We start from the raw sequence: 22,491 nt of genomic DNA on the forward strand, positions 1-22,491 counted from the left end.
CAGTATGGACTTGTATCACTGAAGTGATCAGTAAGCAAGCAGTGTGTGTCGATGGTGTGCTCCGTCACATTAAGGACTTATGGCCGCCAACACAATCGTGGATACCCATGAACAATAGGAGCGAGTTTGACTCCGAGTCAGGAACCAGTGAGACATCGCTCTGGTTCACAGCAGCTCCCTCAGAAGGTGACTAATATTAGTAGCCTCTCAGTGGAAGTAGTATTCAACCACCAGTTCGTGGTTGAGAGCTTAAGTGAAGAAGAGGCATGCATTGTTCCCCTTTGCAGAAGCACCCGGCGACGGCGATCACTACCCATTGCCATTTCTGTCATCATGAGATCAGGAGGGAGTGTGATAGACATAGAGAGGACCTACCTCAGAAAAGGGCGAGAATCTGTCTCGGCAGCAAGCTGAAAGACAGAAAAAAAAAAAAAGAAAAGAGGCCCAAGATGGCTGCTGTTGACTTTTAAAGCCTCCGGTCACGCGTAGATCTCGGGCAGTCTTGTGTGGTATATGCAAATTAGGTGTGCCCAAAACATTATAAAAGGCGAGTTGCTGGGAGGAGTGGGAGAAGCATTTAAGACATGTGAATAGAGAACGTTGATGTGTATCTGGTGTTGTGAACAACAAACTTGTGCCAGTTGACACGGTTAAGATTCGGGTTAAAAATTGTTATAAAAATAAATACAATTTAGGCGCGCAGTATGATTATGATTATGTTGGCGTGTGAAAAATAAAAAATAACTCCCACGCAAATTCCGGCGTGGCCTTATATATTAAATTGACTCAAAATGAGCGGACGTAGTACAGAGCACCCCACGTGATGTTTCCGTCCAATGAGATTTCTCCAAAGACATTTTTCTAAACTTTTCTTTTTAAGCTCGCTGGGAGCCGGTCCAAATAGTATTTAAGCACACACAAACATCAAATCTCTCTCAACTGCATTCTCATTCGGACGTTCCACGCATGTTACTATCACTCTTCCATTTTCACCGCTCCGCGCGCTTCATACAATTTCACAGGCGAACATTACCTATGGCCTCTCTTAACATGTTTTAACATATGAACAGTTCAACAAAAAAAGACATTCTCCTTTTTTTTATACGAACACTTAAAAAGGACTTCTGAACTCATTATAAAGAGAATTATACTTTATTTGTTAATGGTTGGTTTCTGTGAATAAACCTCCGTTTGTTTTGCATGTAAGTCTTTTTATTTTTATTTATTTGTGGAGGAAGTTAGTTCCTAAAAAGGCCTGACGACCCCCACAAATTCTACTCGACTCAACTTGTAACTCGCGAACCTCTGCTTGACGTTTTAGCCAAAAAGTTTTGTTGCTTTGCGTTAGACAAATAATTCTGATACATTTTCCTTAAGCAAATGTACACGACACCCACACTAGTCAGGTAAGCTATGATTTTCCCTACAGGCAGAAAACCGACAGTGTAGTAAGTGTAAAAACCAAACTAAAAAGAAAGACGAGAGCAAATGTTTGCAGAATATTTTGTGTGTTTATTGTTGAAAAAATGTTTTTTTCTTTCTATAAAAAATGTTATTTTTTGTGTTTTTTTGGTGAAAAAATGTTTTTCCTTTATTGTAACCAAAATTGCTCAATTGGGCACATCCCCGCAATTATAAAGAAATGTAAACTTTTATGACTGCTACATTACATCCTGTTTAAGCAGAAGGCCAACAGATTACTAAGTGGAAAAGAACAAAAAGAATAAAACAAATGTGAAATCATTATTCATAAATTTTTGTGATTTTTGGTGAAAAAAATATTTTCTTCTTTTCAGTGAAAAGTATCTTTTATCAAGAATAGGAATCGTTCAATGTTTATGCCTTTATGTCAGCATTATCTTAAAAGTTCATGAGAATGTATTTCCAATATTATTATATCTACATTCATGTAAGTTATATCAGAACACATTTTCGCAAACTTTACAAGGTTACAGTTTCTGTTCTTTGTGCTCACATGTGATTTATTTGAAAACTGAAATTTGCAAAAAAATACATTTTCATAAAGGTAATGTAGTTGCTCTTGTGTTTTTTTCATGTGAGTTTCAAATAGTTCTTACCAGGAAAATGCTTTTCTGCAACGTTTACAAAAGTATAGTTTATCTCTTGCTTGCACGTGATTTTCAAACAGAACATCACTGAAAATATATTTCAACAAACGGTTTCTGCCCTCTGTATATTCACATATGAAAATGGACAGCAAAAACACTATACAAAAATATGGCATCTCTTTTTTTTAAATTTAAATTTAATCTTAGAAAATCAGCCCTCCACTCTTGAGGCAAATAGTTTATTACACATTTCATTCTATATAGCATTTGAATGTCATGCTTAAAATTGATAATCTGTTTATATACAATTTCACAAACTTGAGAAGAAAATAAGTTCTTATGCGTGTGTTTGTATACACATACAAAAATCATTATTCTGTGAACATAGCGTTCTTTAAACCTCATAAGGATATGATTCTTGTTCTGTGTGTATTTGAAACTGCCTAAAGTCTAAGAAAACAAGGGGAACTTCCAGAGGCAAACACTAAATCTCTATAGATAATATATAACTATATGAGTGTTAAATTAAAGTTCTCATTTATAATAATAATTTTCTTCTCTCCAATTGACCAGTTAACTATGTTAAAGTATATCTTTCTTGTGGACTCGGATTCCAGGACAGAAATTCCTCTAGCCTGATGTAGTATCTAAGTACTATAATTTTGATGAGGTGCACCTTTTTTTGCATAAACCAGTGTATAGCCATACCAAGGGAATTTTATTTAGACTATGAATACCCTGCTATTTAAAATATTTAGTCAGGCTTTACTTGTAGAGTGAAGTATTTTTATGTTACGTTATCCTAACAAACCCTTGTAGAGAGAGACCAAACACATAAAGATAGGTGCATTTGCACACATGCTACAAAATCAGAGTTCTGTGAAAATGGAGTTTCTTAAACTTCACAAGAACATGATTCCTCACTTTCTTTTTCATTTTTCTTATATGGAACTTCTCAAAAATCAAAGTGGCTTATTCCTTGGGCTAACACTCGATTTTTATATGAGATATAGATACTTGAATATTCCATTAAGGTTCTTCTTTACCTCTTAAACATCAAGTTAGTAAAGAATTAGGAACATGAATTTTCCTCTTCCAAATTAACAAGTTAACTATGATAAAGTGTATGTTTCTTGTGGACTTTCTAGATTTCAGGACAGGAATTCATCTACTCTGGTGAAAACAAGTTGTTATTTGAGGTAAGATCACTTAAATAAGAGGCACTATTTTTTTTGTATAAGCCAATGTATAACGGTGTCAAGGGCATTTTTTGGGATATGAATACCATGTTATTTTTAATATTTATTCATGGCTTATTTGTAGGGTAAAGCATACTTGGGTCATGTTGTCCTGACAAACACTTGTACAGAGAGAACAAAGAAAATTGAGGATGTATGTTCGCATGCATGTTTCAAAATCAGAATTCTATGAATTTTAGAGCTGCTCATTTGCAAAAATACATTTTACAAGATTATGATTTATCTCCTGTGTGTCAAAGAGGAATCATCCTGTATGCATTCGCACATGGATTTTAATGTCAGATGTCTGTAATAATGTCAAACTAAGAACTCTACAAATAATATGACTTTTTTAATTCATATAATTCTCCAAAGTTCTTTACACCTAGGACAAATACTTTTTTATCTTTGACTTATCTTCAAGCCATAAACCATTTTTTTGTTCATTTGCATATAATTTGTGAAATAGATAATCTGTAACAATACAATTCTACAAACTTGATGAGAAAATGATTCTTATATATGCTTTTGCATGCATGTTCAAAAATAATAATCTGTTGAAAATAAAGTTCCTTAAACTTTACAAGGATTTTAGTCCCCTCCTGTGTGTATTTGAAGGTGCCTTTTCAAAGAGGAATTACGTGCAAATGCCGTGCCACAAATGGTACAAGAATAGGGTTTCTCTCCTGTGTGTATGCGCATATGTTTGTTCAATGTGGAAACATGTGTGAATGTATTTCCACAAATCTCACAAGAATATGGCTTCTCACCTGTATGTATTCGCATGTGAGAGTTCATCTGACCCATCTGTGAAAAGGAAGATCCACATATTTCACAAGAATATGGTTTTTCTCCAGTGTGGGTTCGTATGTGACTTTTTAAGCTGCTCGTCTGTGAAAACGAAACTTCACAAATCTCACAAGAATATGGTTTCTCGCCTGTGTGACGTCGCATATGGGTCATAAGATCAGAGTTGTGTGCAAAGAAAGTTCCACAAATGCTACATGGATATGGTTTTTCACCAGAGTGTGTCCGACTGTGCTTTCGCAAAGTTGAATCACGTGAAAATGCACGACCACAAATCGGACACACATATGGCTTTTCTCCAGTGTGTATTCGAATATGTTTTTTCAACGAGGAATTATGTGAAAATGCTGACCCACAAACTTCACAAGAATATGGTTTCTCTCCTGTATGTGTTCGTACGTGGATTTTTAGGTCAGATGTCTGTGAAAATGTAGAACCACAAACTATACATGAAAACTGGCTCTTTGCTCTCTGTGATTGTGCATGTTGATTCACAGTGGATTCATAAGAAATTGTAAATTTACAATCTTCATAAGATAAAGACTTCTGTTCAGTCAGCCCCTGCATCTCTTCTTAAACAGTATACATTTACCTCACCAAAAGAAGGTCAGACACAAGATCAGGTCTGGGTTTCATGAAAGTATATCTGTAAAACAAACTGGAATCGAACTTGGCTTTCAGTCCATGTTAGTAACCACTTTGTCACAACAGTAGCTCTCAAAATAGTGACCAATGTATGTTAAAGTAAAAATCGGTCAGCAAATATTGCAATAAAAAATAAAATCATTCATGCTGAAATTTGTAAATCATCCTGAACCTGTAATTAAAAAAAAAATATGATATGAATGTTTTCTAAGAAATTAATTCATATAAAGTTAATTATATTTAATGCTAAATAAAATGCAAACATTAACGTTCAATAGTCCTTAATTTTATTATTCTGATTATTTTCATTCAAAGGCTGCTGAAAGAGAACTTACTATCCAAATTCTACTCACTTTAAATGATTTATGATAATTGTACATTGCATGATCACAGCAACATTTATGTGACACAGAAACATGCAGACTTTGAATGAATAAATATAAATATGACTGTAGATATTTTGTATTTCTCAAGATTCTTCTTGACCAACACTGAATAAGATTTTCTCCTTTATCATCAATACACATAAAAAGCAATATATTTCAACACTAGTGGAAATTAGTTTAGTGATAAAGCTTCAAACTTCAAATTCTGGGGTCCAATTTTTGAATATTACTATGTTCAACTATGCTGATTAGTGTGTAAATGATGAACACGTGCCACTGGATGATTACAATTTAAAAAATCTCTATTTTTCCCCCATCTAAGGGTATCGTAATTGTGATGAGAAAATTATTCCCAACTTACATTAAAGTAAAATGTTCTTTTGTATGAATAATTGAGGTATATATTTTTTATTTCATAAAATATCACAAAAGATTAGACCCAAGGTCACTCACTTTTGTATAATTGATATTATTCTAAAGTGTTGCAAACAAAATAAACAAATAGGTGACACATATTTATATATAAGTGTTGGACGATTAATCTAAATTGGGAATCACAAAAATCAGAACTTTTTGGAGAATTGGAATCAGAAAAATTGTAATCTAATTTCTAATTCCAAAAATGATGTAAAATTTTTAAAACTTAATTTTTCATTGCTAGTACTTATGATATTTGTTTAAACTAAAAATTAATCTAAATCTTCTAAATCATAATAATATGAAAATATTATACAAATTTATTGCACTTCCATAAAAACAACAATTGAAACGTTGCAAACAATAGTTAGGTAATCTTTAATAATGCACTAAAGGTTCTAAAATGTTTTAAAATTAAATAAAATATTTTTTTCAAGAAAAAATACTGTCAAACATCATTAATAATTAAATTTCAAGTGAAATATAAAGAGTGTTTTTAATCCTTCTAATTCATTTATTTCATATTGTCGGGCTTTTGTTTGATTGCTTTTTATACAGTTAGTTTTTGACTGCTAACTGTAGCAACTTTTACTAGAGGGCGCCAGAATGTGTGACCCCCCCCTCACAAAAAACAAAACAAAACTTGGAACATTTTCAAAGACTGAAGTATTAAGTATAAACAGATTTGTAAATTTTCACGCCTGTGTGCCAGAAAAAACCTTTGGCGTCAGTTCTTTGAACTTGATGAGTTTCCATGTCCATATTATTTACCAAGACTTATGAATCCACTTCCTTTTCTATGTCTTTATACTGATTGTAAAACAAATATTTTATGCATATAAAACGCTGTTTGAGATGGAGAAAGTAATAAAATCATGAATTAATAAAAATGATTCTTTGATTTCAATATTATTGAAACTAATGGGTTTCTCTCTTATTGAAACATGCGTGAAAGATTGCGAAATTTGCTAACATTATAATGTAAGTGAATTTTCAAAGAAATTGTAATGACATTTCAAGTGTGATTTACAAATTAAATTTGATTAACATGTTCTTTTAATGAAATTTTGTTACATATTTGAACTTATATTCTAATATCTTTGTAAAAATTAAATATATTCTTTTACTATATAAAAAACGTTGAAGCCTTATTATTATTATTGTAGATCAATTTGATACCCTCTGTGAAATCAACTCTCTAAATTAAGATGAGAATCTACCCTTTTAAGAGATTAGATGTGAAAACCCAGAGTGAAGAAAAACAAAAACAAAAAAAACAATCAATTATTTAATAATTTAGAATTGGGGACCAGTTTCACATATTGATTTATGTAAAATGAGCTTCCATTTTCGAGACATTCTAGTATTTTAGAGCAGTTAATACAAAATGCTATGTTTTATACTGGGGGGTCTGTATGATATTGAGGGGTGTCTAGTGAGTGTACCTAAAACAGGTATATATAAACGAGGGGAGCAAACCGGGTAAATGTTGTATAGTCATCTATGTAATATTTATTGCATGTGTGTGCACATTTTAACACATCTAATAAACAGATATAAATACCTTCTGCAATAGTTCAACAAACAGGACAAATCGCACTATTGCATGCTTGCCTAGACAAGGGAAGGACATACCTTATTGGATAGAACCATTGCAGCATTGTCCCAGACACACTTCTGAAAATGAAAGTCATTTTCTACTCCAACAACTCAGACAACCAAATTGTTTTTCCACATTTACATTTATTCCTGGTGTGACTTTGTTTTTTGTTTTGGGGTTGCACAGCATTCAATTTTCAGGAATTACATATTACTGGCTTTCCAACTGAATACTTACATAGCTGAACAATTCCCAACCAGCTGAGAACTTAACTGTCCTATTTATTTGTTCCAACTCGTTTGCTCAAGACTCCTGACTAACTTTTAACTCTGATTATATTTCCAAACTATCTTGTTAAGTCATTAACTCCACATGACCCAAGACATAAATAGAATGATCTACTGCTCCCACATATTTTGTTTATTTTCCAACATTCTTTTCTATTAAAACATATGGTCTTATTTATCTAAAATTCCTTCTTGTTATTGTTTATAGAATCTAGTCAAGTTAAATTTCTCAAACGTCATTAACCATATGTCCTTCAATTGCATTTTTCTCTTTAAAACAAATCTAATTCAATCCACACGGTAATAATAATAATTTTCTGATAATTCGGCAATACCCTGAGTGTGCTAATATGCAACAGGTATTTTTCTCTGAGAAATAAATTCTGTGCATATATATACTTTGTGTTAGGAAATTATACTTTTTTGAGTGATTATGCATAGTTTTACCACCTTCCCAGTCAGGTAATGTATCATTAACCATAGCTATTTGTGGCTGAGAAGGTTTGTTGCAATTATTAAAAGAAAGAAGCTTAGTCTTGGCAGCATTGAATGTTACCATGAAATTTTGTCCCCATTCCACTACTTATATTAGTATAAGGATATATGCGTGGTTAAATATTAATTAAATATATCAAGGAGAAAATTAAAAAGTATAAAAATAATTATAAATATGAATATAATATTTGATTGAAGACACCACAGAATATCTCAAATGTAAAAATAATTAGAACATGTCAGCTAAATAGGATAACTTGATGAATAAATAACTTTAAATTCAGTCAACTGAAGTTCAATTAGGATTGAACAAGTTGAAAATGAGTTTGAAATATCGAGTTGATATGAAATATTTTTGACTTTTAAGAAAAGAAAATATACTTCTAATAATTAAAAACTTAGAACACACAACATGAATAAAGTTTATATAAAATAAATATATATATATAACAAACCATCTTATAATTAGTGACGATGTTAACAAAATTTATTGAATTAATTAGATTTAGCTATGAACTAATTCTTCAAAAAGTAAACAAAGGAAAAAACAATGTAGACTTTCAAATTTAAGTTTAATCACTTGATCTGATTTAGGGTACTTTAACTGAAAAATAAATTATAAATATAGCAAATAATATATCTTAAAAGTAGGACTCAAAGATAAAAATAAAATGCAAGATGATATACAAAACAAAAACTTTAAAATAAAATAAAAATAATTATAACAATAATAATTCACAAAAATTCGAAAATAATGAAACTTACTTAAGGTAAATACAGTATGATCGTAATATTTGCAACAAGAAAATGACAGCGTATTAGTTGTATGAACCATGTAAGTTGTTTAAAATGATGTTTTTCTATTTTTTTAAGGTGAATATCGGATGAATAAGTGACTATAAATTTGCTAATGACGAATGAAACAATATTGTAATGGTTACCTTTTAAAAAGCAATAAATTACCAACTGAGAAAACTTGATCTTAGGAACATTGTGAACTATTATACATAAATATATTACTTGAATTCAATAGCTATAACTTTAGTTATATCACAAGGAGATCTCTAATAAACAAATAAAACGTTACAAATCACTTGGATACTTATCTTATTTAGCCTGCCACATTCAAAAATAAAAAGTATTTTGGATTTTGTTCTTTGTGCCTATAATTATTGAATAATAAAATTGAATCTTGTCTTTATTGAATTAATGAGGAATTTATTTGCTGATGAAGAGGTTCATATAATTATCAATTTTCTACCCTGCTATTAAAGTGATAATAAATTGAAATTTTGGAAATATATGTATTAGTGATGGGATGATTCCTAAAATTTTTCCCGATTATGATATAATTACTGATTCTGTTCTAAATTCCCAATTCCAATAAAAGTAATGATTCTGATTCCGATTTAAAAAAAAAATTCTTAACATTTAATGAAACATTTGATGCTTTTTAAAAATGTTCAAATGACTGTAACTCCATCCTTGTGTATGTCTGCATATATTTTACAAAATGTAAAAATATACTTGTGACCCAACTAGCTATGATGGTCGATGGGGACGAAGGAAAGCTGAATTAGAGCTTTTTATTTATGACAACGATCTCGGGGTATTGCCAGGTAACCTTGCTAGTTAAAAAGAGGCTTCACATGAAGAGAAATAAAAGCAATTTTGGGAATCTTAACAATATTGTTTGTGAATATGACTGTTTTAAGTTATTTAACAAGTTTAGTCTAGAAGTGACCTTGAAGGTCACTGCTGAGGTTGGCCGGTAATGGAAATGTTGGTTGGTGATGGAAAATCACATAAGTAATATGCATATGTGATGCAACCATTTAACCCAAACTAGCCAGACTATACCAAACGTTTCATTTAAAAGGGACTGCAGAGCAGAAAAACTGAGTAGTTGAGTGTTTTTAGTCACAAGTCGTGGTTGGGAGCCCACAGTTACTGTACACTACCACCCCGTATAAAAACACTCCATTCATGAAGAATTGGTTTTTAAAAACAAAAAAAAAAAAACAGTTTGAATGACTGCTAGTAAGAAAATATGGTATATATTTCTATTTTATTTTTTTCTTGTTGATAACTGTACATAATAAACATTTTTTTGTACTCAGAATTGTTAATAATTAATCTTTACAACAAAAACCTAAACATGCACCCAAGTCAATTATTTATTGTTTGTCAACTTGTGAATAACTGCAGAGGTATGAAACCATATTGAAGTATTTTTTTCAGAGAACGTCCGACAGGGAAGAGCGGATTGCCCACTACCACCCGGCACTCAGCCTGTAGCATCAAATCAACTCTATCAGCTTAGAAGTGACTGAGACTGTGCTATTGGACTTCTGTGGGTGTTTGAACCAAAACCACCCAGGACTACACTTGTAACCGGTAAGCATCACAGTCTTCTTCGGGTTATATCTTACTTGGAGGAGGCTGTTCACAACAAAAAAGTTATAATTGTGAATTAGAGGAAAACAAACAAATAAAACCAAAACAAAATCACTGATAATTTCATGAATATTGACAAACCAGAAGAGTACCCAATTCAAAGTTAGCAGCAAACGGCGTTTGATCAGGTTATTTTCCTGACAGTAAACTTTATTAGTAATATAATTTTTAACAAAATTTTCCATTTCCTAAGTTTATTTATTTATTAAATTGTTAGGTCAAAGTATAGAATAGTTAAAAAAACCGTCTTCTTCATATTAAGGATAGCTTTCTAAATAATAATGTTATTTTGTTAGCATTGTCAGTAACTTTAATTGGTTGGATTTCTACAAGTATTTTTTAAATTTTTACTTGTAGGTCCTTATTGATGATAAAATATTAAATAAAACGTTATAATTATTCTTCGGTGCTTCTACAGAATTTGACCCTAACCAATATCAACTTTTTCTAAACTAAGGCTAAGGAGGCTTATCTTTATTAATACAAGGGAAATGGAAGCTTATCCCGCACTTCTCAAGTATTCCAAATTTTCCATTGTCAAAGTGCCATTTTTACCGAGAACTATATATAAATTCAAGTAACTAATGGGGGATGTGTCCTAGTCAATTGCCATTGTAAGCTTAAGTACAATATAAGTATGAATTCTTATATTTATCCCAACCATGATAATATATATATCATGGTTGAGATAAATATAAACATTTATATATATATATATATATATATATATATATATATATATATATATATATTAGTGTTTCTCATTTCTTTTTTACTTTCATCTTTTATAGAACTTTTTATTAATAATTATTAGTACATCACAAAGAAAATGCCATCATCTATATTTAATTCATATCAGGATTGATACTACTATTTTAAATAAAACAAAGTTTTTTTTCTGAATCTGTTACTTCATTTGCACAAGATCCAGTAAAAAAATGGAAGAAAGAAAAACCAAGTTGTTATTTTTTTAAAACAAATTAAAATCTATTAAAATCCATTATTCTTAAGCATCTTTTTTTTCCAGAAAGAGAAAAGCCTGAATTTTATCATATGAAAAGCAGAATAATATAAAACTTTTTTCATTAGAATTTGAAATTTTCCCTAAAAACGCAATTCACTGCCATTTTTGTATTGATGAATAACATATTTAAATATTTAAAAAAGATAAACTTTTAAATCAATTAAATTTTTTTGTCTAAATAAGATTTAGGATGATTTGCTATAAGAACATGTAAAAATATAATAGCATAAGTACCTTAATTTCAAATAATTCTATCTTTTATCTCACTCTTTTGATTTAGCGTGGCGAAATTTAAAAATCCAAAAACTTAATGATAGTTTGGAGGAAACTACTGTAGACTGTTCAGGACCAAATGAAGTTCATTTAGTCCTGTAAATTTCCATGTATTTTTAACGTTTTTCTTTAATTATTTTATTTATTTATTTTTTTGTGCTAATGCACTTACTGATCTGCGCTATTTTTTAAATCGTATTTCCAAGTTTAATTAAAGTTTTATGATATGTTTTTTTTATTCAATTGTATAGAATAGGTACAAAACACCATCCCCCTCCCCATGTTAAGAATGGCTTTTTAAATAATAACGTTATTATTTCAGCACGGATCAATAAGTGCACTAGTTCCTTTTTTTATTACTGAAAACTATAACTTTAGTAAAGGGATTTTTTCTTTAAACAAAATAATACATTTCCGTTAAGATTTAAATAAAAATAATGGGTTCAATATATTGAACGCATCATGTAAGAATAGCATAAACGATGGTGGTGAATTGGCACAAAATAGTGCAAGGGTTCAGGGGTTAATACCATGCAAACGGTAAATTTGCGACATGTTTGAATATCAAATTCATTGTCAGCGACCCGAAAACCTAAAAAAAAAAAAAAAATTTATTGGTCAGTGTTCTGCTGTAGTTAAAGTAAATATTTACCCATTAAATTTTTCTGCTGGTCGCCCAAGGAGTACCCAAAATTGCGCCGAGAGATCGTCGATCAGCCATAAAATTTTATGGGTTTGTATTACTGTACACATAGATTCGAAAAAGTTGTCAAAAAACGAATATATAACAAATAAATATTATCAAAGGCAAGATAAGTTACTTTTCTACCAAACTGGATACATTTTTTTTGTTTTTATTTAATGTAACATGTTTATTCAGCTCGAAAAACATGCAGTGTTTCCCGATGTATTGGAAAATTCAACATGGCGCCCAATACTCTCTTTAACATGGTAAGTTTGGGAAAAGGTGTTATAAATAATAAACTAGACAAAATACTATTTAAAAAACACCGAATATATGTCAAGTTATGTCACGGTAACATATAATGAGCGAATTTCTAACAGTATTTTGTCTAGTTTATTATTTATAACATCTTTTCCTCAACTTACCGTGTTAAAGAGAGTGTCGGGCGCCATTTTGAATTTTTCAATACATCAGTAAATTGTATGCTTTTCGAGCTGAATAAACATGTTACATTGAATAAAAACACGAAAAATATAACCAGTTAGGTAGAAAAGTAACTTATATTGCCTTTGATAACATTTATTTGTTATATATTTGTTTTTTGACAACTTTTTCGAATCTATGTGTACAGTAATACAAACCCAATTTTATTTTATTTTTAAATAAAACTACTTGATCAATAGGTACCTCCACAATGTTGCGTACTATGTCATCAAACTAAACAAAAAACACGACGTCATCAGTTTGTGTGTTTATTGTAATTTCTATGGAAGAGCATTAGCACTATAAAGTTTATTTGCAAATAACGTTATTTTACTATCGTTATTATTTTAGAACGGTAAAATAAGTGCATAAGTTCACAAAAAGTAATTTCTCATATATTACAAAAAACAACTAGTCCGAGTTAATGATTTGAAGATATAAGAAAAAAGCTAGCAAAGAATTCAAAATTTATACATTAAACGATAAATTTATCAGAAATTTCTGAATAAATAAAATATACAATAAAAAAAATGAACAATAAAAATGTATAAAAAATAATATAAGACTTACCTTTTGTAAAGCAAATAGATTTTTAATAACGAACTAGACAGACAATATAATTAATTTTAACCTGTTCTGTTGATACATGTATCTACAAATGCTTGTCCTTACAGGCTTCAGTATATTTAAAAAAAAAAAGCGCAAATTTTGATTTCAACCGCTGTCATTTTAAATAATCAAATCGAAACGAATTTTTATTTTGGTCGATTTTTCTTTTGCCATTTTTATTAACTCAAGAGTCATATATTATATTACATGAATATATTTTTTTTAATATTGGAAACCTGTTATATAAAAAATCGGTTTAAACTTCATATAGCGTAACATTTAAAAAAAAAATTTTTTTTATTACATTTTCACCCCATACAAGGCACATTGCCACTTTGGTGTAGGGGGCTACTAACAGGAGCAACAACTACTGGGGTACTATGTAGAGATTTGGGCAGCAAGATGTTGGTTCACGTTGCACTTGAACTTCTGCACGTCAGTACAGTTGGGGAAGCAGGGACCTGGAATTGAATTCCAAAGTCTAGCGGTTCTGGGGAAGAAACTACTGTATATTTGAATTTAGTATCATTTAAAGCTTTTTAAAAATAATCATTTTTTAGAATTCGTTTTTTTTTTGTAATTCAAATAATTATGTTACCGAGAAAAAAAAAATCAAGAAAAATTGTTCATTTTATTTTTTTAACATAATATTAATGATTTTATGTCAAATTTTATTTACAACTTTGAGGTAAGTGAAAAATATGATGGGATTTTATATACATATAAATACAACTATTTTTTATTTATTTGATCTTTCTAGCTTTAAAAAATGTTGAAATTTTTATCGACCTACATTCATTTTTTTTCAGTTTTCGTACCATGAAATAGGGGGAGGGGTAGAAAACCTAAAAAAAATCCTCTAATATATTTAACGAAACCTACTTTTAATATGTAAGTTTATTTAATCATGAATAAATATCGAGAATTTCAGGTAAATATGACTATTATTTGATTTTTGCTAGATTTTTAACACATAGGTGTGTCAACGGCTTAAAACATGTTAATATATAGGAACGTTGTTTTAATGCGACGATAATATAAACACGATTTTTGTCTTGCATTTTCATTATTTTTGTAAGCTGTAAAAAATTTTTTAAAAATATTAGCAGTTTATTTGAAGCTTCTTCTTTTAAATAGTAAAAAAAGTTAGGATGATTGATCAATTTACGTGATTTGTGATGTGTGCGCTATTTCTTTCCGCTACAAGTACATACACATCATAAAGATTTTTCGCTACTCTCGCATAATTTGACCCGGATCCTCGTGATTTCCCGGCAATCATCGGCGTCCGCCGAGCATTGTTCAAATGTTGAAATGCTAATTCGACTTTAGTTTGTAACTGTAAGCAGACAACAATCGAATTGGAAGAAAGTAACTACTGAAAAAAAATGACAGTCATGGAAATAAATCTGTGCACGATTGAAAAACAAATGGAAACGCCGATGCAGACAATTTCCTTTTGTCAGGAAAAGAAATTGCTTTCCCAAAGAATGAGATGCAACAAACGTAATCATAAATGTTTATTAAAAAAGAGAAATCGTGTAAAGGATGGCTTCCCCTGGCGGTGTGCCAGTGGTCAGTGTAGACAGTGAGTGTCATTGCGCACAGGATCATTTTTTGCACGTTCCAATTTGGATATTGAAACTATAGTGAAAATCATCGAAATGGCGACACTAAAAAATATTAAGAGAGAATGAAGTGTTATATCCGAACACACGTACACGGATTGGAAGAACTTTTTGAGGGAAATTTGTCAGGAGTATTTCCTGAGGAATCCCCGGCAGATAGGAGGCCCAGGCCACACTGTAGAAATAGACGAATCCTTATTCAACCAGAGGAAACATAACAGGAGAATCCTCGAACCGCTCTGGGTCTTCGGTGGCTATGATATCACCGACAAGGAGGGTTTTTTGATCACCGTCCCAAATCGAAATGCAGAAACCTTCCTTCCAATAATAAAAAAATATATTCTGCCGGGTACAACAGTCGGAAACGACTGTTGGAAGGCCTATAACAAAGTTGGAGGAGAAGGGTTCCAACACCTCACTGTGAATCATAGTATTCACTTTGTAGACCCTACGATGAAGGCAACAACGAACCACGTCGAGAGAATGTAGAAGGAAGCGAAACAGCGTAACAAGCAAGAATGCGGGACCAACCGGGAGCTTCTGAATACGTATTTACTAGAATTTATGTGGAGACAAAAATTTGGAAACGATTCTTTTGTCTCCATCATAAATTATATTTTCGAAAGCTACCCGGTTGGGGAGCTTCCTCCCATTTCCTCTGCCCCATCACCTCTCTCTTTGCTGTTGATGGCCGATCAACAGTCGAACAAAGCAAAAGATTCCTAATGAAATATCCTCCTCTCCAGAAAGTTTTTCCGCCAGCAAATAACAACCGTTTAAAAAAACAAAAAAAAAAATCAATATTTTTGATAAAAAAAAAAAAAATAATACTAATAATTAAACAAAAATTTTTACTTACACCTAACAATTATACGGGTAAACAACCTATTTTTTTTTTTTTTTTTTTTTTTTTTTTTTTGCAGATAAATTTTAAAAAAACTTGTTGCTGATAAATATTATGCAAAAAATAAATAAATAAAATGAAACAAAAAATTCTACTTACACCTAACAGTTATACCGGTAATCAACCTTTTTTTTTTCAGATAAATTTAAAAAAAAAAAAAACTTCTTGTTGATAATTATAAAAAAAAAATACTAAAATAAATTAAATAAACATATTTGTTTTTTTTTAAAGGTAAGTTTATTTTTATTATTTGAAAATTTTCAGGGTTTTTTTTTTTTTTTTCGTTTTGTTTTGCTTTTTTTCCTTAGCCTGCGTCTGTTACGCCGCTCGGCTGTCACCGATGATTGCCGGTCTCGCCCGATCCAGGCTTGACGGGAAATCACCAGGATCCGGGTCAAATTATGCAAGAGTACCGACTTTTCTCTAATTTTGCCTTTTCATGATGGGAAGAGTTTTGGGTACTGATCGCGGTAAGAGTTCCCTGCCAAACACCCTCAAAAAACAATAACTTCTCCCCGCGCAGCTGCAAAGGACATGTTTTAGTTGCCATAGTAACAACACTTTTTATCGACATTGTTTTACTGTTTATGAATATTGAAATAAAAGACATTACTACACATTTATTAATAATATCTCACTTTTAATCACTTTTATCGACTTTTTAAAACTTTTTTTTACTCTTTTTAAATGACAACGTTAATGTTTATGAATATTGAAATAAAACATATTACTACACATTTATTAATATCTTTTTTTTTTTTTTTTACTGTTTATGTGTCAATTTTATCGACTTTTTCTTTTCTTATATTGAAATATTATATATATGAAATATTGAAATTATTCTTATATTGAATATTGAAATAAAAGACATTACTACACATTTATTAATAATATCTTTTTTTTTTTTACTGTTTTACTGTTTGTGTCACTTTTATCGACTTTTTCTTTTCTGTTTTTAAGAAAATGCTATTAAAAAAGAAAAAGTCGATAAAAGTGACGCATAAACAGTAAAACGTAGTCATTTAAAACAGAAAAGAAAAAGTCGATAAAAGTGACACAAACAGTAAAACAGTAAAAAAAAAAAAAAGATATTATTAATAAATGTGTAGTAATGTCTTTTATTTCAATATTCAATATAAGAATAATTTCAATATTTCATATATATAATATTTCAATATAAGAAAAGAAAAAGTCGATAAAATTGACACATAAACAGTAAAAAAAAAAAGATATTAATAAATGTGTAGTAATATGTTTTATTTCAATATTCATAAACATTAACGTTGTCATTTAAAAAGAGTAAAAAAAAAAGTTTTAAAAAGTCGATAAAAGTGATTAAAAGTGAGATATTATTAATAAATGTGTAGTAATGTCTTTTATTTCAATATTCATAAACAGTAAAACAATGTCGATAAAAAGTGTTGTTACTATGGCAACTAAAACATGTCTTTTGCGGCTGCGCAGGGAGAAGTTATTGTTTTTTGAGGGTGTTCGGCAGGGAACTCTTACCGCGACCAGTACCGAGTTCTGGACTTGCACCGATTTTTCAACCACAATTCCTGATATTTTATTTATAACTGTAATCGTACTAATAAAACAAACTGTCTGAAAACTCAATATTTTGGAAAATTTTCAAGTGTTTATTTGCACATGATGAAGCAAAAATGGTTATACTTAGATCAGAATAAATTCAAACATATAAGAGAAAAGAATAAAGTAAATGGCGGACCTGAACGAGAATCACCCCCCCCCCTCCCTATAATTTTAACTGGTATTTTGCAGTTAGTATATTTTTACGACCTAACCCAGCGTAGTATAAACACCCCCCAAACTTCCATGTTAAGAACAGCTTTCGAAAACTATACTACATACTAAAACATACTATAAAAATTATAAGAGCGGGGGATTTTCGTTCAGGTCCGTCAAATAAATATATTTAAAATAAATAAACAAATAAAACAATAAAAAAAAGAGAGATTATAATTGTTTTGGTCTGATTTTTTGGCCTTCGGGACAAGATCAAAGTGTAGTATCTGTTCTTCAGATGCTGCACTTCTATTTCTTGTTCTCTTTCGGTGGAGGAGAAATCCTTCACGACTGAGACAATTTTTATTTTTGTACCTTTTCTCCACGTTAAAAAACGACCCTGGTGTCTAACTCTGTCCCGTGGGGAGGCATAGTAAAATAGGTACAATGGTTAGGATTACGTAAGAATTATTTTACAGAAAAATCATCAAATATAGAAATTCAATTAACATTACACTTACTTTTATCCAACTTTCTTTCAGACGGCTTAAATGCATTAAAAAAAAATTATAGTAAAAATTTAAAAGCGATGTTGGTTTGGACTTGAAACAGCTTAGTATGTTTACAATCAAAATCGAAATTATGGTCACCAGAAACGTAGCTTCGCAGAAAATGAGACAAGAGAAAAATAAAGAGAACGACGATTTATTTTTTCATTTTGAACTCCTTTTTTCTCCCGTTTGTTTTTGTTTTCTACAATTAATAAACCAGTTTACAAGTAAAAAATAATTTGTTTTACTTGTATAGTTTTTTAACAGGTGCTTATGCAGTTTAATTAACCGTTTTAACATAAGTAACGTGCCGACATTAACCAAGCAGAAGAACTTTATTATTTTACACCGCTCCCCACCAAATGTAAACAGGTAATTTTAAAGAATTTTCCGATGGTAGAAAGGAAGCCCCACCCCACAAAGTGGGTGATCATTTTACGTTAAATTATTATAGAAAAGTGATCCCCCACTTTTTAAAACTAACATTTCTTCATATCTTGGAAACTACTCGTTTGCCGTAATTTTAAACGTTATTTTCGTTTTCAGCGACCCCGAAAACCTTTGAGAGTGGTAATTTTAAAGGAATTTTCTGGAGTAATTCTTCATATTTACCTTTTTTTTAATTGAATTGTTGGGTGAAAGTAAAGAATAGTTACAATACACCCTCCCTTCCCCGTGTTAAATAATAGGTTTCTAAATAATAGCGTTAAAAAATAGCTCGGGTCGTAAAGTGCAGGAGGACTGCAGGAGGAGTACCTATAAAAGGTAACGCTGGATCGGAAAAAGAGCTCAAAATGAAAATAAAATAAATTCTCCGCTCAAAATAAGAAATGGGAGAGAAAAAAAAGTTAAACGGGAGAAAAAAGGAGCTCAAAATGAAAGAAAAATAAAACAAATTATTTTTACAATTGTAGCCATCCGTATTATAAGATTTGTGTGACGTCACTTCCAAGGTAAACAAAGAAGTGCGGAGTGTCAGGATAATCATTATTACATGATAAACAGTTTCGAGTTAAAATCGAGTCAGTTACGCATGCAACATAAAGAAAAATTAAAATGTGCAAATATGCTGGTATAATCGAAGTTTTTACATACTGTAACCGGAAGTAGGTTTATTATATAAAAAGCGGATTTAGTTTCGATACCTAAAACGAAACAATTTTAACGTGCCAAAGAAGTATTTACAAATTAATTATATTAAAAAATGTTACGAAACAAATATTCATGCTTCTACACTTTATTGCCGAAATTGGATACGCCATTTTCTTTTTCACGCCCTTGCTGTCCAAATCCAGGGTAGACAACGATTGCTTCCGGAAAGGGAAAGAATAAATTTACTAAAGTTAACATTTATTACTTCCGGGAAGATGAAATTAAACTAAAATTATCATTTATTACTTCCAGAAACTTGGTAAACCGATATTACTGGAGAAAATGAATCTTGACAATATTACTCAAGAAAACATCTATTATTTTACAGATAATAACATCAGGATGATAAACTTTCTTTTTTTTTTTTTTTTTTTTTTTACACAGTGATCACCACTTATCAAGGCCCGGAAGCCACTCAGGGATAAGGGTTATTGCAAGTACATTACGTTAGTGAGGAGTTTTGCTGAAATGTTTACTTAAGGGGGCGGTTCATTAGGAATTTGTTAACATTGGACTTGAAGACATCCAAGTTGTAGTCCGGAGGGAAGCAGGCAGACGGAACAGAGTTCCACAGGCGTGCAGTTCTAAGAAAGAAGCTTTGTTCATGGAATCTGCGTTTTGATTTAGGCACAGATATAGAGTGGGGGAAATTTGTCACAGTGGATTCAGCTAGACGGGTGTTTTTCGTGAAAGATTGGCGAGGGGGGACCAGAGATTGGAGTTCAGACGAGCATCTGCCATGGAAATAACGATAAAACAAGGACAGGCTCGCAACGTCTCTTCTGTGGGAGAGAGGTTGCAGGGTAGAGAAAAGGGCATCCCCCACTAAGCCACGAAGTCTATTTTGTACTCTGTCAAGGCAAGATAGACTGTTTTTAGCAGCTCCTGCCCAGATATGGCAACCGTATTCCATCCTTGGACGTACTTGGCTTTTATATAGATAGAGAATTGCATCCGTAGTGAGATATCTTCTGGAGCGGTAGAAGGATCCCACCATCTTTCCAGCGACCTTGGCAACAGACTTGATGTACGTGTTCCATTTCAGATCAGGAGTAAAGGTCAAACCCAGAAGCTTGTCAAAACACGGGGCCTCACCCAGACGAGAGCCATCCATCACAATTGATGCCAGATGGGGATCAGAGCGTTGATGATGTAAGGATAGCAGTTTGGTTTTGGATGCATTAAAGGTAACCAGCCACCTCTTCCCCCACTGAACCACGCGCTTGAGATCAGAGGAGAGAGAATCAGAGAGAACTTTGTCATTTACAGCCTTTGATGTGTTGCCGTAGATGGTCGTGTCATCAGCATAGATGTCAACGAATGATTTAAGTATGTGTTTAGGGAGGTCATTGATGTAGATCAGGAAGAGAGTTGGGCCCAGGATTGACCCCTGAGGGACTCCAGCATTTATATTGCAGGCCTCCGATTTTTGTCCATCTACCACTACTCTTATGAGCCTATCGGAGAGAAATGATTTAATGATTGAGAAAACATTTCCAGTTATACCGTAGCTGGAAATCTTGTGAAGTAGACCCTTATGCCATACCTTGTCGAAGGCCTTTGATATGTCGAGAGGTGCATGGGCTTCTCGCAGGTTCTCAAATTTGTTCCTGTGAGAGGGAAATATGCGCATGGTACCTGCAAGGGAATTCCGTGACGGTTTTAAATGGCGGTGTTCCCATTCACAATACAACAAGAGCAAAACAATTAGGCATGGCAGCTTCTTTGCAGGGTCACATGTACCTATTAAATGATTAGTTTTTTTATATATCTCTGGGCCAAACAAAATGCAACTTTCAAAACGATCAGTGCCGAGTGCAGAATATAGTCACCAGTGACAATTGCAGACTGGCGCATGTTCATGCGGGACTTGTGCGTCGAGTATTTCATACGACACACCTGGCAAATTGGTGGCGAGGGATGCACAGTTGAAATCGACGAAAGTTTGTTTTCAAAACGAAAACATCACACTGGCCGATTACCACGCCAGCTATGGATTTTTGGTTGATATGAACCTGCCACAAGATCAGGTTTTCTGGTAACCGTTCCCCGTAGAGATGCGGGTTTGTTTTACTGTACACATAGATTCGAAAAAGTTGTCAAAAAACAAATATATAACAAATAAATGTTATCAAAGGCAAGATAAGTTACTTTTCTACCCAACTGGATATGTTTTTAGTGTTTATATTTAATGTAACCTGTTTATTCAGCTCGAAAAAAATACAGTGTTTACAGACATCTCCTATGAGGCTACGAAGTCTATTTTGAACTCTATCAAGGCAGGACAAGTCCTTTCTAGCAGCTCCTGCCCAGATGTGGCAACAGTATTCCATCCTTGGACGTACCTGGCTCTTATATAAATAGAGAATTGCATCAGCAGTGAGATATCTACTGGATTGATAGAAAGATCCCACCATTTTTCCAGCGGCCTTGGCAACAGATTTGATGTATGTGTTCCATTTAAGATCAGGAGTAACGGTCAAGCCCAGAAGCTTGTCAAAACTTGAGGCCTCCTGAAGACGTGAGCCATGTTCAAAATGAGTGGAAGTCATTTAATAAAAATGTGGGGACACATACCTCGTCACCGGAGCCTGCGACATCCAGAAAGGTTTTAAAAATTACTATGAACACATTTTGTTTGACGAAATACTAAGACGCACACAATGTGTGTGTATTTTATTTACAACATGAAGAACCGAAGAGTTACAATAAAAGGGGAGAGAATCCCCACAGTAAAAGGGTTTTAGAAAGGGGCTGATAACCCTATAGCAATTGAATATATATCAACACAAAATTGGAGTAGTCACGCTGGCTATGGTGAAATTCCATAAAAAAATTCCTCCGCATTCCAAGGTTCAAATTTAAGGTTTTTTCGCCAAAAGTGGGTATTTTGGTACCGTTGGCGGCTTGTAAGTTGAAAAATTGGGTCCCTGTTGGGTGGCTATGTGGTGTCAATATGACGCTGATTTCCGCTCCGGTATCTATTAAAAAGTTATATCCGTGAATTTTATCTCGGATATAAAATAAACAACCTT

The 22,491-nt window shown here is 32.1% G+C and overlaps 1 protein-coding gene across 1 annotated transcript in view; it reads right to left on the reverse strand.

Moving 5' to 3' along the window:
• LOC145279581 (uncharacterized) overlaps window positions 1–21,614 on the reverse strand; it is a 202,203-nt gene extending 180,589 nt beyond the window's left edge. The window contains exon 1 of the mRNA XM_080130741.1: window positions 18,275–21,614. The gene's annotated coding sequence lies outside the window, so the exon portion shown is untranslated. The remainder of the gene's footprint in view (window positions 1–18,274) is intronic.
• Window positions 21,615–22,491: the final 877 nt, after the last annotated feature.

This window comes from Euprymna scolopes, chromosome 7 (assembly GCF_053919585.1).
Source record: "Euprymna scolopes isolate OS-2025 chromosome 7, ASM5391958v1, whole genome shotgun sequence".
NCBI lineage: Eukaryota > Metazoa > Mollusca > Cephalopoda > Sepiida > Sepiolidae > Euprymna > Euprymna scolopes.